The 15,626-nt window shown below is 32.9% G+C and overlaps 1 long non-coding RNA gene across 1 annotated transcript in view; it reads right to left on the bottom strand.

The window, feature by feature from the left end:
- LOC129219205 (uncharacterized) overlaps window positions 1–15,090 on the bottom strand; it is a 47,204-nt gene extending 32,114 nt beyond the window's left edge. Inside the window, exon 1 of the long non-coding RNA XR_008580377.1 lies at window positions 14,965–15,090. This is a non-coding gene — a long non-coding RNA (uncharacterized LOC129219205). The remainder of the gene's footprint in view (window positions 1–14,964) is intronic.
- Between the last annotated feature and the right edge of the window lie 536 nt (window positions 15,091–15,626).

Below are 15,626 nucleotides of genomic sequence, written 5' to 3'. Positions count from 1 at the left end.
AGTTCAGTAAGCAATTGGTACACTTAATAAAGGAATTAAACAGGATCCCAAAACCATGCATCAGGCGCCCCCCCCCCCCCAGTTCACAAATAACCCCCTCAATCCCCCCCCACAAAAAGAGGAAAATACCCCTTAAAAACAACCCTCTAAAATAATTGGAATTTTAAACTAACACCACTATCGTTCTACCCGTTCAAATGTTCCTCTCTCAACGCTTCAACTCTTTTCCACGATTTTATTATCGTGTATTTCAAACAACGCAGTTAAAAAACAAAGGCAATGAATTTTGTTTTTAAAAGAAATTATAAAAAAAATCGTGCCTCCTTCAAAATCCGTTTATTCTAATTTTAACATAGAACTGCCCTTATACAAAACCGGAATTGCAGTTTGAGAGATATTCGTCACACTAGTCAGTGACTTAAAGATTCTATTTCTCTTCAGATCTTTTGTCTCGCGTGCTTCTTAGCCACTGACACTTGACGCTATCTTTCAAAGGATTCCGTCTCAAGCCTGTTTTTCAGGAGCTGATTTATACAGCATTGTTCTTAAACATTTTAAAGTCTCGTATATCATATGAACAAGGAATGCAGCAAGTTTAAGGAAATATTCTGTTTCTTAAGTAAGCAGCCACGCATGTAACAGATCAATGACCTGGGTGGGGCAATGTTTTGATTTTGTGTTGAGGGATTTTGAAGGGTTGTCATGAGAAAAAAAAAATTGTTTTTCATGGTATGGAAAAGCAAGAAAAAAACAGTAATATAGTAATCCTCCTTTGCTGCATTTAATACAAAAATTGTTCTTCCAAAATAAACACATTAAAATAATAATATATAATTAAATAGGAATAAAATGGTGGAGTAAAATAGAATATTGATTGATCATATTCCGTAAAGTACCAATCAGATGAGACAAATATGACCATAGCTAGGCTTTGATGATTTTTCATAATTTTCTAGTTAGGTGTCTTTGGCTTAGAACTATTACTATTATTATTTTATGTTAAATTTTATACTTATCTGTAAAACATATCGCTCGTTTGGAGAGAGTCACAATTCGAAATTTTTGCTTTTTCAGCTAAAGGGCTTCAAATCACGGTATTTTCTTTGGAAAATAATGAGATTTTCTGTTCTAATATTAACCACTGGAGAGCACAGCAAATTTACTTTTCTTGCAACAAATTTCCTGAAGAGTTAAACTTCTAAAGCTTCTCCTGTAAAACTTCATTTCTTCGTATTGCGGCACTCTTCTTCCAAATGAGCGATATGAAGTGCATTTTTTTTGTAAGGTAAAATATAACTATTTTTATGATACGATTTCAAAAGTGTAGGTTGTGAAAATAATTATTATTAATGTTCTAGCTGCGTTGCCAGGTGTTGCACGGTCTACCTCGAAAATAAAAGTGATGCATATTCAACAATTTGACTTAAAAGAAAAAGAAAAAAAAAAGGTAAAATTCCCCGTCAGCGGGAAGAGAAGAGCAAGTGTATGGCTTAAAGTTTCATTCTAAACATCTTTAGATTTTTTCGAAATTCCAAAAAATAAATAAATAAATAAATAAATAATTTTTTATTGATAGGTGTAAATATTTTGTTCCGCAGATTTTCAGGCGAACCCCCTTCACCCCCCGGGTCTATTTAGCATCAGAGGACCTCTATGCCTTTCAAATTGGCTGTATATACAAATATTATACTATACATACGAATATAGCTCGGGCTAAAACCATAGTAGAGAAAATAAGTTGCCAGGTTATGCGAATGAGCCATGCTTAATATATAATATTAATTAGTGAAAGGTAAAAAAGGTTATCAGGTACAAACTGGACAGCTTAGGGCTGATGCCGTTTTAACGTTAAAATATAACACCAAAAATATACAAGAGGCATTAAATAACGTAAGCAACATTACAAATGAGGCAGTGAGAAGCAAAGGGATATTTTCAAGTTTTGAGTAAAACGCGTTTGAAGTTCCGGTCCTAGGTAGGCTTTCATTGTAAAGTTTTTCGAAATCACACTGAAAAGCAGCACCTGCCAGTACGACGAGAACTATCTTTCACCCCAAAACAGAGGAGAAGTTCACCTACCATTTGTACTAGTTATCTCTAAATTTTTAATTTTGGCACTTACATCCCTTTGCTTCTCACTGCCTCAAATGGAAAAAATAATAGTTTTTAAGTCATTATTTTAAAAAGGGAATTCGTTGTGAGCGAAATGAGTATACTTTCACTGTCCATTTTCTACCATCAGCTATATATCTCTGTCAACTGGCTTAGGCTCCAAATTACTTCAAATTACTTGTGTTTGCGTCATTTATTTTTTTTTTTCCGAATAAAAAATGTGGCAACTACTTAATAGAAATAAATAAAGATTACACCAATTTCAAGTAGTAGCTGTAAAGAAGAGTTTGAGTATTTTGAAAGTAGAGGTGGGCAATGTCGTTCTTTTTAATGATATCCATTCATAAGAGGATCGCTCTTTTTTTTTTTCTTTTTTTGATCCGTTCATTCAACACGTTCATTTGAACGACTTCGGTCATTTAAAAAAGTTGCAGGTGATCTCTCTGCACGACATACTTACGTACATTTGAAATGTTTCATTAGATCATTAATATTCTTTGAAGGAAAAATAACTAAAATCATCTAAAAGTAAGAAAATATGCCTACGAAAAATGAATCAAAAAAAACTTTATTTAGGTTTCGATGTATAAAGCAATTATAGATCTTTTTGTAAGATATTTTTTCGTTGTCGAATGGTTCGATATGTTTTCCCTTTCCAAAAATCGCAGATTTGATTTCAGCATGTTACAAAATTAAATCATTAAAGTTTACTATATAAATAAATAAATAAATAAACTGTTTGTGATGTCAGAAAATTTGCAAAATTGAACTTTCGTGAAATAGTGCATTGATTCGAAATAGAAATATCATATATCCAAGTGTAGTATGGTCACAAGTGAAAATAAAACGAAAAATAATTTTGAATAAGCAAACGTAAATCAGAAAATAAATAAATGAGAGAATTACGGGGGGGGGGACCAAATGAAGCAGACTATAATATAAAACACGAGAATAAAAAAAATGCTTATAAAAACTATGTACGTTAAATATACATAAACTTAATAAAAATATTTTAATCATAAAACGTCTGCTTTTTGCATAAACTTGCGTTAGTTGTCGAAACTGACCTTTTTTGACCCCCCCAAAACAAATATCATCAAACAAACAACCATGACATCTACCCAAAAGAAAAAGGTGCGTTCCTTCAATAATTTTTTCCAGCTACAACACTGTATCATTGAGAAGAGATAAAATGGAAGGAGTGAAGACTTTCTTACGCGAACCACAGACCCCCAAGTCACGTGATAGGTTTTAAAGCAAAGCATTGGATGAAAATCAGGTTTCTTTCGCTAGTTTCACGCAAAACGTGTCAACCATTCATCGTTGTTCAGTCACGTGACTTGGAGTCGTAGCCTCAGCTTTTGCTAAGCAAATGATTGGACTCGCTCCTACCATTTATATTCCTGCTCTAAGCACTGTATACGTACATACATCTAGTATTACCAGTAGACCATGTATAACAAAAAAAGCAGCAACAAATATATTGGTAGCTCAGCCGGAGTTCTGGTTAACTTAATTAAAAAAAAAATTCACCTAAATAGTAGGGAGCTTCAAAATTATTCCGCAGCACCAATGAGAACAGAAAAATAACGCAACCCTTTTTTAATGGGGGGGGGGGGGCATTAGACAGAAAAATCCTTATTAAAAATGTCTTTGTATTGAATGTAAAATAAGCGACTTAGAAGTCGCCAAGTCGGAAAAAAAGCCAAATCAACATAGATGGTACATGAAAGGAAAGACGTTATAGAAGACAAAAGAATCGCCAGAAAAGTTATAAAAGGTATTTTAGAAATAATTTTTGCGACAGAAAGCATGAAAAGGTTTTTAGCACGAACGTGAGACAGGAAGTGGAAATTCCAAACAATTTGTTAGCAGTCCAAACAAGTTACACGAAACATTACTAATGGATACATTGGAAAATTGCAACGGTTAAAGAAAAATGATGAATAAAGCAGAAAGTAAAAAGGTTCGAAATTAATATACTATACTGCAACTGAGAAAAAGGAAATTTGAGTTTGATTAAAAGTTAAAAATTTGAAGATGAATGTAATCCAAAAAAATAAATGCGATTTTATCCCAAGTGCATCAATACAATGTTCCAAACTGCTCACCGTTCAAAAGAACGGTCGTTCATTTTTTAGGTGAACGAACGGACCCGTTCATTTTAAACATTCGTTCTTTCTGACTCGTTCATGAACGACACATCCCTATCTGAAAGAAAATATAAATAGCACGTAATATGTTATATATATATCGTTTTTGGATTCAAAAATTTGATCAATGTGCATTTTTATTCCCTTATTTGTTTCTTTCTTAAAGGACCCAATATTTTTTTTCTGCGTTCGGGCTTCAATTGATCCTAACTCGTATCTGGCGATAACACAACTGCTGTTCATGTTAGGGTGCAGTTAATTTTATTTATTTCAAATGAAAAGATTCAAGGATCAATCTATAACTCTAAAAATGGAAAATAAGTTATTTATCCTCTGAAATTAAAATATATATATATATATATATATATATATATATATATATATATATATATATATATATATATATATATATATATATATATATATATGTACAGAACATATGTTCATTCGGTACGCAATAGTATATTACTGAAATGAGAGCGTGGTAATTGATGTTTTAACTAGAACAAAAGAATCACTCCAGTAATGATTTTCGTCTCAACTAAGCATTACTTAATGAAAGCCTTGACCTTTAAATAAGGCTTAATAACATTGATTTATGTTAAATACATTGTACCGAAACTCAAAACACTAATTAAAGGAAAATGGTGATGGATAAGGTTTGTTTAAGGATTTGGTGGTTACGGCTTGCGTTTTCTTTAGAAATAAATACCGTGTTTTTACTCTTTCATATTCTATAGGTATAGAAGCGAAATAAGTCTCAAAGCTAATTTGAAAATTCGCTTCTATACCTATAGTTGAAAAAATAATTTTAGAGAAGAAGAATTGTATGCAACCATTCTATATTGATCATTATCACTTAACAGCTAGGGAGTGATAATTCATGTGAGTAAGATGAACTTCATTCTCTTTTTCGTTTTTATTTACTTTTTTATTTATTTATTTATTTTTTCAAATCGCCATTCGACTGATTGGCTAGAGGGACAATTAGACCTTAAAATTGAAGGCAAAAGTGCGTGGCTCTTAGCAGTTTCCACACAACAGCCACTGAGCACCTGCATCTCGATTAGAGGAAAACAAGTAAAACTATCAAACCGTTTGGCGCGGGTCACAGCAGAGGTTTTATCATTCCATTTCTTTCCAAGAACCATCTGTAGGAATTCATGCTCGTTATCTACTGATCTGGAACTGTATTACCACTGGGGCGTGAGAAGAATATTTCCAGCAATTATTGCAGATTGATTATTACATATTTTATTACATTGCTCTCAAATTGATTATTTCATATAATTTCGAAAAGCATTTTATGACCTTTCAGTAATCTACTAAGCATGAGTCATGTACCTGATGTCCAACTACGGTGGAAATACGTCCAAAATATAGCAATAATCAATTCTCTAAATGCGCCTGGTCTTTCATTAAAATTATTATTTTGACTTATTTATCTATTGTGCCTCAAAACTTGACTATCATTTCGCACTTTCATGCTAAAAGTAGCCAGACACTGTCCGGAAACCTCCATCCCTTTACTTCTCCATCCCCTTACCTCCATCCCACTTTTCCTGTAATAAATGATCATTTTGCAACCACTTCTTTATATCAATGTTGTCTTTTCCACATGTAACATTTCGTTGCATTCTGTCAACTCTTTCTTGATGGACAAATTTTGTGCCAAAGAAACATCGCACCCTTAATACATCAATGTTGTCTTTCCGTGTGTAAAATTTCGTTGCATTCTCTCAACTCTTTCTTGATGCGCAAGTTCTGTGTCAAAGAGAAAAGAAATTGCACCCAAAAACAGAAGTGACGTACTCAAAAAACAGCTTTGGAAAAGGGGAGAAAAAACGCAATGCTACTGATTTATTCTCAAATATTGCAATGCGTGAAATAAAATTATAATATTATGTTTACTAGTTATTTAGACACTGTTCGGAAGTCTCCATTCTTTTAGGACTTTTTCCTGTAATAACGCATTGTTTTGCTTTCATTTTGTAATCACTTCTTTATATCAATGTTGTCTTTTCGGGAAAAATTTCGTTGTATTCTCTCAACTCTTTCTTGGTGCGCAAGTTGTATTTCAAAGAGAAAAAAAAATGCATTCTAAAAACAGGAGTAACGTACTCAAAAAACAGCTTTGGAAAAGGAAAAAAAATACGCAATGCAACTGATTTATTTCCAAACATTGCAATACGCGTAAAAAATGATATTATGTTTACTAGTTAGTTTTTGTACTCTAAAAGTAGCGTATATAAATTCAAAAAATAAAAATTCTTCTGAATTATAAAAATTTAAAATTGTGTATCACTATTGGTTATATCGTTCATACGCGCCACCATGCATTCATTATGTAAATTAACTTTATGCGAGTATTGTAGCAAGAGAGAGCATTAAATTTAGATAGTGAATCAGTAGTTAATACGCATTTTGTAATTTTTGACATCATTTCTGTTGCTAGATTGAAATTATACAGCTGAAAAAGAAATTTCTGGTTCCATAAATTTGAAAGCATGTGACAGTTGTGTTCATAAAAAAAAATGAAAAAAAAAAATATTAAAGTGGAAAATGGAAAAAAAAAGGTTAGAAATGAAAAAAGTTACCGAAAATGTATTACAGAATGTGACTAGCTATAGAAAAGAAAAGAAGATTCTGAAAATACGAAATACAGCCGAAAAAAAAGATTAGAGAAACTGACAATTGAACAAATAATAATATTTCACTGATGAATAAAAAAAAACAGTTTAACAGAAGATGACTAATGAAGACATTACACCCTCCCTAAGAAGGGTAAAATTAATGATTTTGCAATCAAAGAACTATTAAGAATATTAAGATTTAAATGTGTCAAAAGTCAGAACATTTTGAAAATGTTATCAATCATCTAAAAAGAATGTGGCGGAAATAAGGATAAGAAAACTTTTTTTCTTTTTTACAAATAGTTTAGAGTTTTTTTTAATAGTTGAATGCTATTATTCGTTTCAAATTAACCTTTGCAGAGCAAGTTTGTGGAGTCGGAATTCCAACGACTGCTTGTTTATAAACAGGAATATAGGATGAAAGGGTTTCAACCATTCTGTCCTCAAGTATGCGGATGTTTAATTGGAATGGAAAATACTCTTTCGAAATCTATTTTTACATTAAAAGGTCATTTGCATTTTCGTGCTCAGCGTGTGATTTGTTCCACGCGTTAAAGTTATAAGATTACAACTATGAATTTCATTGATGAAGGTTATCATCAACTATATAAATAGTGCATGCAAAAATAGAATACATTTAAATAGACTTACCCCAGTACATACGTATATATTAGGGTAATTACTAAAAGAAAAAAACCTTTAGCAGAAATCAATAAGTTTTTTAATACATAATCAGAAAATAACAATTACTTTGTTCAATTACAAAACAAAAAAAAAAAAAGTTTTCGCACCAATGGCACTGAAAATTCCTAAACTTCGGTACCCGTTTCACTACAGTCAAAATATACTACGTAGTTGAAATAAAATTCAGATTCGAATAATTATATTTTGCCTCTGATAAAATGCTACCTTTAATTTTACCCTTCGTACGGCAAAAATATTCTTCCGTAACATCTGTACCTCAGAGCCAGACAAGAGTAAGTTCAAGAAGTTTTTTTTTTTTTTTTTTTTTTTTTTTGTTTATTAGTGCACTGAATGTAGAGAATCCTATTCCACATTGAGCCATATGAACATAATTCTATATGGAAAAAAAAATCCTATAAAATTATTTACCGGTGTTAAAAGAGCACGAGTCCCATCCTTTGTTTGTACCAGGCAAACTTTTTCCCGTTCTCCTGCAAAGTAGTGGTTATGTGACTTATGTTAGTCTGACTCTGAGGTGCAGATACATGGAAAAAGAATTTGTCAATAAAAGTTTAAAATAGTTCATGGCTACAGAGCAAACAAATTTCATCCGCCTAAACTTCATTCATTTATTTATTTTATTTACTTGCTTTTTTTTTTTTTTTTTTTTTATTTTTTGACAACAGAGGAAATAACATGAAAAACTAATTGAATTGCGGTTACAGAGATTGATATTTATTCCACCAATCTATTAACTCGTTTAAAATTCTCGTCAGCTAGTAATGTTAAGTTATGGACATACAACACAACTGACATGCAATTAGAGGAAATGTCGAGAAGAGAAATGTTGCGTTAAAATGCAGCTGTGAAGACAAAATGAAGGAAAGAGCTAATAGAATATGCAATTGGCGGCTCAGACGGCTTGTGCTATATGCATCTAGAACATCTTTAAAAGCTTGTCATTCCCACGAAAATACACTTAGAGTAAGAGTTGTCGAACAAATATGTGAAAAATATTAACGACTAAAGCGACCTATAAATTATTTAAAAAGCGGAAAAATTACGTAAATATCTTTGCTTTAACAGAACTAATGTTTACAGTTGAAGTAAATCTCCTTTTAATTCGCATTTACTCGTTGGTAGAAAATTAGAGAACGTTTTTATCTTTTAGGAATATTTAGTGAAAAAAAATCTTCGTTTTAAATCTTGTTTGCCAACGAGAGTGATTGAAAAATGAGTGACTTTTGTTTATTGCGTACACATAGGAAAATATGTTTATTTGTAGAAAATCATTGATAAACTCAGTTTATCCTTACGGAAACTTTGAATTGTTTATTTTGATGTCTAACTCGAGTCTTATTTTCAATGTCTTACTCCGTCATTACTGAATCGATTATTTCAGAAAGGGCGGAAGTACTACGGGACTCCATTTGACTTACGCCCTTTCTGAAATAATCGATTCAACTTTCAATGTACCAGCTGACCATTTTTCCACTGGGATACAACCAACTGACTTATGTATTTATTCACAGTTGCATATAAACTGTCATCAGGCTGATTTTTAGCTAAGAGGAAATCACTGATTTATTATTTTTTTTACATGTTTGACCTACCAGCTGACTCATAACCCACCGTGTTACGTCAGCTGATTTTCATTTTTCCTTCGAAATATTGTCTTAACTATAATGTAACAAAGTTTCAGCCGGGCGGAAATGACTGGCTTTTTATTTATTTATTTATTTATCTTTTTGCATGATTGGGAGGCTACTGCCGCTCATCCCACCCACGGACTCGCAGCTGACTTTCACGAGGCGTTTTGATACCATTCCCTGATGCCTCTCCCTAATTATCGTTCGAGAGGAAATAATAGACCACATTTGTACCTGGCTCCCGGACTATTAGATTTCTATGTTAAAAGGAAAGAGAGATTTCGTGTTGTTAGCATATTTAATTAATTTTTTTTTTTCAAACTCATGTAATTTAAGTAGAGATTGAAATAGGCTGTTTTTAACCTACAATTTATTTTAGCATCATCACTTTCTAAAGGAAACTAAGGATAAAACATACAACAATAAAAAAATGTTCGGTACAGTCAATAGTTAATAGGTTCCTAGTACATTTAATAATATGAACGCTGTAAATCGAGAAAAAAAAAATTCTTTTGCTATCTTGGGTGTGAATTAACAAAAAACTAACTTGATTAGGTGTTGAAAATTGAGACATTGCTCTACGGTTTACAGAATTATTGTCATTTGTAACACAAAACGTGAAGAAACCAGTTGATCCAAGGTCAATTATAACATTATAAAGAAATTCATGAAGTACATCAGCATTAACAAATTTTACTGGCATTATTGCTACATCTTGTTTACTTGATTCCACACTGTGTATCATAAAAACATCTAAGTTAGCAGCTTCAGAACAATTATAAGATGACCTTAATACACCCTTGTGCGCCTTAGTGGAATCAAGTTGGGAATTTTTAATTTTCGAATTTTTTATCTTGTTCAATCTTTGTTTATAACAGCTGTTTAGTTTACCAGTTGATTAAACACTATAACATCACTTTTTTTTTGTCATAAATATTGTGTTTTGTTTAAGTGTTATAAATTTATACATATTTTTGTTGTTTTTTCTCAATCCGGTCACTTTTTATCTTTTTGTTAGCCATTGATATTTCTCCACAGAAGAGGCAGGCCATTGTGACATTGAGTAAAAATCTGATTGCACAAAAAAAGAAAAAAATGATTAATGCTTTGGTAAAACATGGTTTAGAGAACAAAAATTCAAAGAAAAGTGCAAAACTCTAGTTGACTCCATGCCAAGTAGAGTGAAAATGGTGCTGGACAAAAAAAAAGGGAGGGGGCATACTAAGTAGTGATTTTGATTTTATAATTAAATGATGTAAATAAAGGTGATTTTGTAAAAAAATTGGCTTGATTCCATTAATTCGCACAAGGTTGTATATTCTCCTTCTTAAAGTCAAAAAGCGGTTTCAGATGGACTTCATCCATCATAATAGCAGTGGCGACACTACGGGGGGGGGGATCCACCACGGGTATCATCCTTCAAGGGGATCCAAAGTGCAATGGCAAACTTTTGAAAGATACAAATGCGAAAATTCAGAAAAATTTCCCCCTTTTTTGAAAATTATATTGACTCTATCAAACGTAGTTGCATCACCACGGGGAGAGGGAAGCACTTGCGCTGTGAGACACCCTTTGGAGGGGGCTGATACTAATTTGGATTTAAGAATTTCATTTATCAATGTATAAAACTTTTTTTTCTGAGTTTGTAAGGGAGGGGGGGGGTGACACCCTGGGTGTCACTCATGCTAGGTACGCCACTGATTATAGTAACTGTTTTATCTTTATTCGATAAGCAAATAAAATTTTGCCCAAAATAAGATAAAAAATTGTAATCATTTATTTCATTCTTAGGATATAGATTGTAATAAACAAACATTTTTTAACAGTTGAATGATGTGGGAAAGTAATTAATTTACTGTTTCTCAAAAAGTAGTGAACAACAACATGTGGAGATATTGTTAGGGGCAGTGTAGTTCAAAAATCTGGTTCAAATATGCGTTGATGTTTTTCAGTGAATAGTAAAGACAACTGATCTTTAATGAAATTACAGGGGGGTATAGTACCTATGGGGGCCCCCATAGGTACCCCCAACCTGTGGGGGGTGAGGTCATGGTGCAGACTACGAAAATTGAAAGTTTTAGGGGGGATGTTTGGAGGGATATTTCTCTCATTTTTTGGAGGAGCTCTTGCTTTTGGGGGGGGGGAGGTCTCCGCGATATTGCCGGGTGTGCGCCCTTGCACTTAGGGGGACCCTCGGAAATCAACACCTTATTTCTCATCTACAGAACAGAATTTTTTTTTTTTTTTTTGATTTAGACAGTTGAAAAAAGTAACAGAATTAATTAAATTTGATTACATTTAGACCCTTCTGTCACAATATTTTGATTTAAACTGCATAAAACATTTGAAATTTAGTGAAAATTATCAATAATTATGAGAAAATCTAATTCATTTATTTTTTTAACTTTACTTAGTTCCTGAATACATTTAGTGAAAGATATATGTCAACAATTACAAAAATATATTCAGGTACAGTAGACGCGCTTAATGTGATCACTTTGGAACACAATAACTTTGATAACAAAAACTGATTGGTAACGATAAACGAATCATTAAATTAGCGAAATTTACCAATATATATATAATGCCTTTTAAGTTTCAAAAAAAAAAAAAGAAACTAAAACTTCTTGCATTTATGTTGGATTGTATTTTTTTTTAAATTAACACATAAAAATTATACAATCCTTAAAAAATCATCGATTAAGTGATTCCAATTTTTCAGAAGATCATTTGTAATAGATCGTAATTAAAAAAAAATTTAATTCACCGAATCGGTGTTGTATTCCGTGGTATGTTTTCAACAGTTTCAATGCATTCCTCATACTAACATATTTAGGATTTTGCCCAACAACAAGACAATCTTCTTTTAACTCACGAGTTCCATCCTCCATCTGTTTTACAATGAAAATTTAACAAACTGATTATTTTAAAGTGGAAGCTACGGGGATGTTTTGAACCTTCTATAACTCGATCTCTCGAATGTGGCTACAGAAATCATATCTGAAGTAAGTCCTGTCTTTTTAAAATTTCTTGGTTAACTTTTTTCGTAAAATCTTGAGTAGGCGAACCTGTTTCTGATCGTTTCAAACGTAACTCCTGATTTGAAAACTAATAACATTAAACGATGTAAAGATCACATAAAGCGGAGTCTACCTTTTTTTCCATTTACTATTATTACTTTGATCAAAGAAAAACTTATCAGTACTTACATAGATAAATCCATTATTTAAACGAACCAATTGTTTCATGTAGATCATTAAAAGTGTCCACTTTAAACCATCCGCCACTATTATCAGTACTATTTAGCAATTTGCACAACTTGATAATAATTTTAATTTCTTTAGCGAAACTTTTCTTACGAAGAGAACGAGAAGCACGTGTTGGTAAACATTAACGGAAAAATACTTCGCCAATAAGTTGAATTGCTTTAGCTGAATCTGAGCAATTGCGCATGCTTGAGCTGTAAATTATTGCCAAGCTGGCTCCTTTTATCGGATTACGATTTTTTCAGAAAAATTGCTAATAGGGTAAATAGCTAATAGGGGGCTAGCAATCTAGCCGTCAAAAGGCAATTCTAGCGGTGAATATTAATTCAAAATATTTAATTAATTCATGACAAAATCTAACATTAGTTATGATGAAAAGATGAAATGGTCCCCTTTAACCGACGGGGCCCAAAGCAATGGCAGGCAAAGATAAGGATTTGTAAGGAGAATCAAGGATAAGAATGCTCAGTTACTGTCTTATCAATGCATAATTCACAAGGCAGCCCTATGTGGTAAACTAAGTGTAATTCAGAAAGAAAGAATGAACAGCGTGATCAAATTAATCAATTTTATGAGGTCTCGTTCTGCGCTGCAGCTCAGAGAATTTAACCAGTTTCTAGCTGAGGGTGATTCGGCACATTCTAACTTGCTGTAATGTAACAATGTTTGCTAAGAAAAGGTCAAGTGATTGAAAATTTTGGGGAGGTAAAAGTAACTTCCTTCTTAAAAAGTTGGATGGTCAAGAAGTAAGAAATCATTTTGAGTTCATAAGAAACGAAAGCAGTTTACTAACTGTGGCGTTCTTGAATGAAATTTTGAAACATTTAAATGCGCTTATTACCTAACTGCAAGGACACAGGAAATGCTATTCAATGCAAAATGAGTCTTCCTTCAGTTGAAAGCTAGACATCTTTCAAAACGACATTACAAAAAATGAATTCCTTCATTTTCCAACAGTTTTTGAATCTAAAAATAATTCTGAACCAGAAGTTAGAACATTTTCGTATTTCATCTCTGATTTGTAGAAGGAATTGCGTATACGATTCCAAGATTTTACAGATGTAAAAAAGTTGTCTCTATTTATTAAAACGCCTTTTGAAAGTTCTTCAGCGGCAGAATGGACAGATATGGTCTCAAAGCCATTCAATTTTATAAAGTCATCTGTTCTCTGAATGGAAATAATTGACTTGCAGGAAAACATTTCTTTGCAAACTCATAAAACAGCATCTCCGGAAGAATTTTGAATAAAACATGTTACAGAAAAATGAGGTAAGATAATTGCAAAATATTAGCCATTTACATGGTTACTATGTTTAGCTTCACTTATAGTTATAAAACTTCGTTTTCGAAAAGGATTTTTTTTTTTTTTTTTTTTTTTTGAAGAAAAAAATCGCTTGAGATTAACAGCTGTTCACCTAGAAGACTCTTCGCATTAGTTGCTTCCAGAATGAACCGAACTTTAAATTAAAAAAAAAAAAAACACTAATGTTATGTCTCCCATTGAACACAAATATGTCTACTGTACAGGGGAGAAAGTTACATTTTTTGGAAGGCGGAAACTCTCAACTTGCCGAATGAAACTCCAAACTGTGCCGATGATGATAATTTTACCAAATCGTCTGACAAAATTACCGAATGATGATAATTTTGTCGAATGGAACTCCAAATTTTGCCGAATGACGATAATTTTGCCAAATCGCCAGGCAAAATTTTCCGAATGATGATAATTTTGCCGAATCATCTGACAAAATCTGCCGAGTAAGGAAATTTTGAGGAGGTCACAGTGACCTCCCATTGAGGCGCCCCTGCTGCTGTATTTCATATTACTCGATAAATAAAGTTTTTTAAGGGATTATTTTTTTGGACCTCGATAACAATTTTCAGATGTATCTGGACATCACCTAAAATTACTCGCCAACCCTGATATAGATTAGTAAAGTCAGAACAAACAACGTAAGTAGAAGCACAAATTTGTAAATTACAGCAGACACGTGTTTCGGCGTTACAGGGAACGCCTTTTTCAATGCTTATGGATGAAAAGACATCCGACAAAAGATGTCTTTTGTCGGATGTCTTTTCATCCATAAGCTCATTATTTTTTGCATTGAAAAAGGCGTTCCCTGTAACGCCGAAACACGTGTCTGCTGTAATTTACAAATTTGTGCTTCTACTTACGTTGTTTGTTCTGACTTTACTATTCAGCACAAAGGTATTTATTTATCTTACCTGATATAGATTGTTTAAATATGCGATTCCTAATTTAAAAAATAAGCCACACAATAAACTCAACTACTCTCTTCTTCCTTTTTTTCCTCAGCTAACTTTTTGTGACTTAATAAAGAAAACAGAAGCACAGTGATACGCAGATTAACCAGACAGTGACCGACAAAACAAAATTCATGAGATTGTTGCTCAGATGTACTTCAATTTTATGTAGTAAAATGAGGCTGTTCGCAGAATTCCTTACCTTCTCTTCGCAATTTTACACGAGTCTTTGCATATAAATAGAAAAGACGTATTTGAATAAGTTTACTTAGGCGTGTTCCAAGTTCACGCACTGCTTTTCCGCTATATGACAAAAAATGAACTTGGACAATTGACTCTACAGCTGAGAGCAGGTGGCGTTGAAATGAGAACTTGTTGTCACGCACACCTGGTTAACTAACGAAATGCCAATCGATGTCCTCAAAAGTAACGCACGACACTTCAGCGCCTACATCTGGCACGCGGCAGACATTCTTAGGCATTTTTATAGAGTAATGAATGAAAGAAGAGGAGGCAGAAGTCACACGAAACACGGAGTGAAAGTTTTCGAAGCGCAGTTGTTGTTTTCGATGCTCGTTTCCTTTAACATGGAAAAAGCTATTCGCTATTGTTAAATTAATAGACGCTTTTGTGCAAAAAGCTGGTTAACGCACGGTCCCACGGAATCATGAACACAGGGTCAGATTAAGGCATGGGAACATGGAGCAGGGGCCCCAAGGTGTGTATCAATTTCTTAACTATTTATAGTTTATAAATAAATACACACTTTGGTGCACAATGGGTTCAATGGGTCCATGGACACACGACTAGATAAGGCATATGAGCATTGGCACGGTGGACACTGAATTTGGAAACCAAAATTAC

This window comes from Uloborus diversus, chromosome 3 (assembly GCF_026930045.1).
Source record: "Uloborus diversus isolate 005 chromosome 3, Udiv.v.3.1, whole genome shotgun sequence".
In the NCBI taxonomy this organism is placed as follows: domain Eukaryota; kingdom Metazoa; phylum Arthropoda; class Arachnida; order Araneae; family Uloboridae; genus Uloborus; species Uloborus diversus.
The sequence above is the reverse complement of the archived record's forward strand: the minus strand, read 5'-3'. Positions and strand labels throughout refer to the sequence as shown.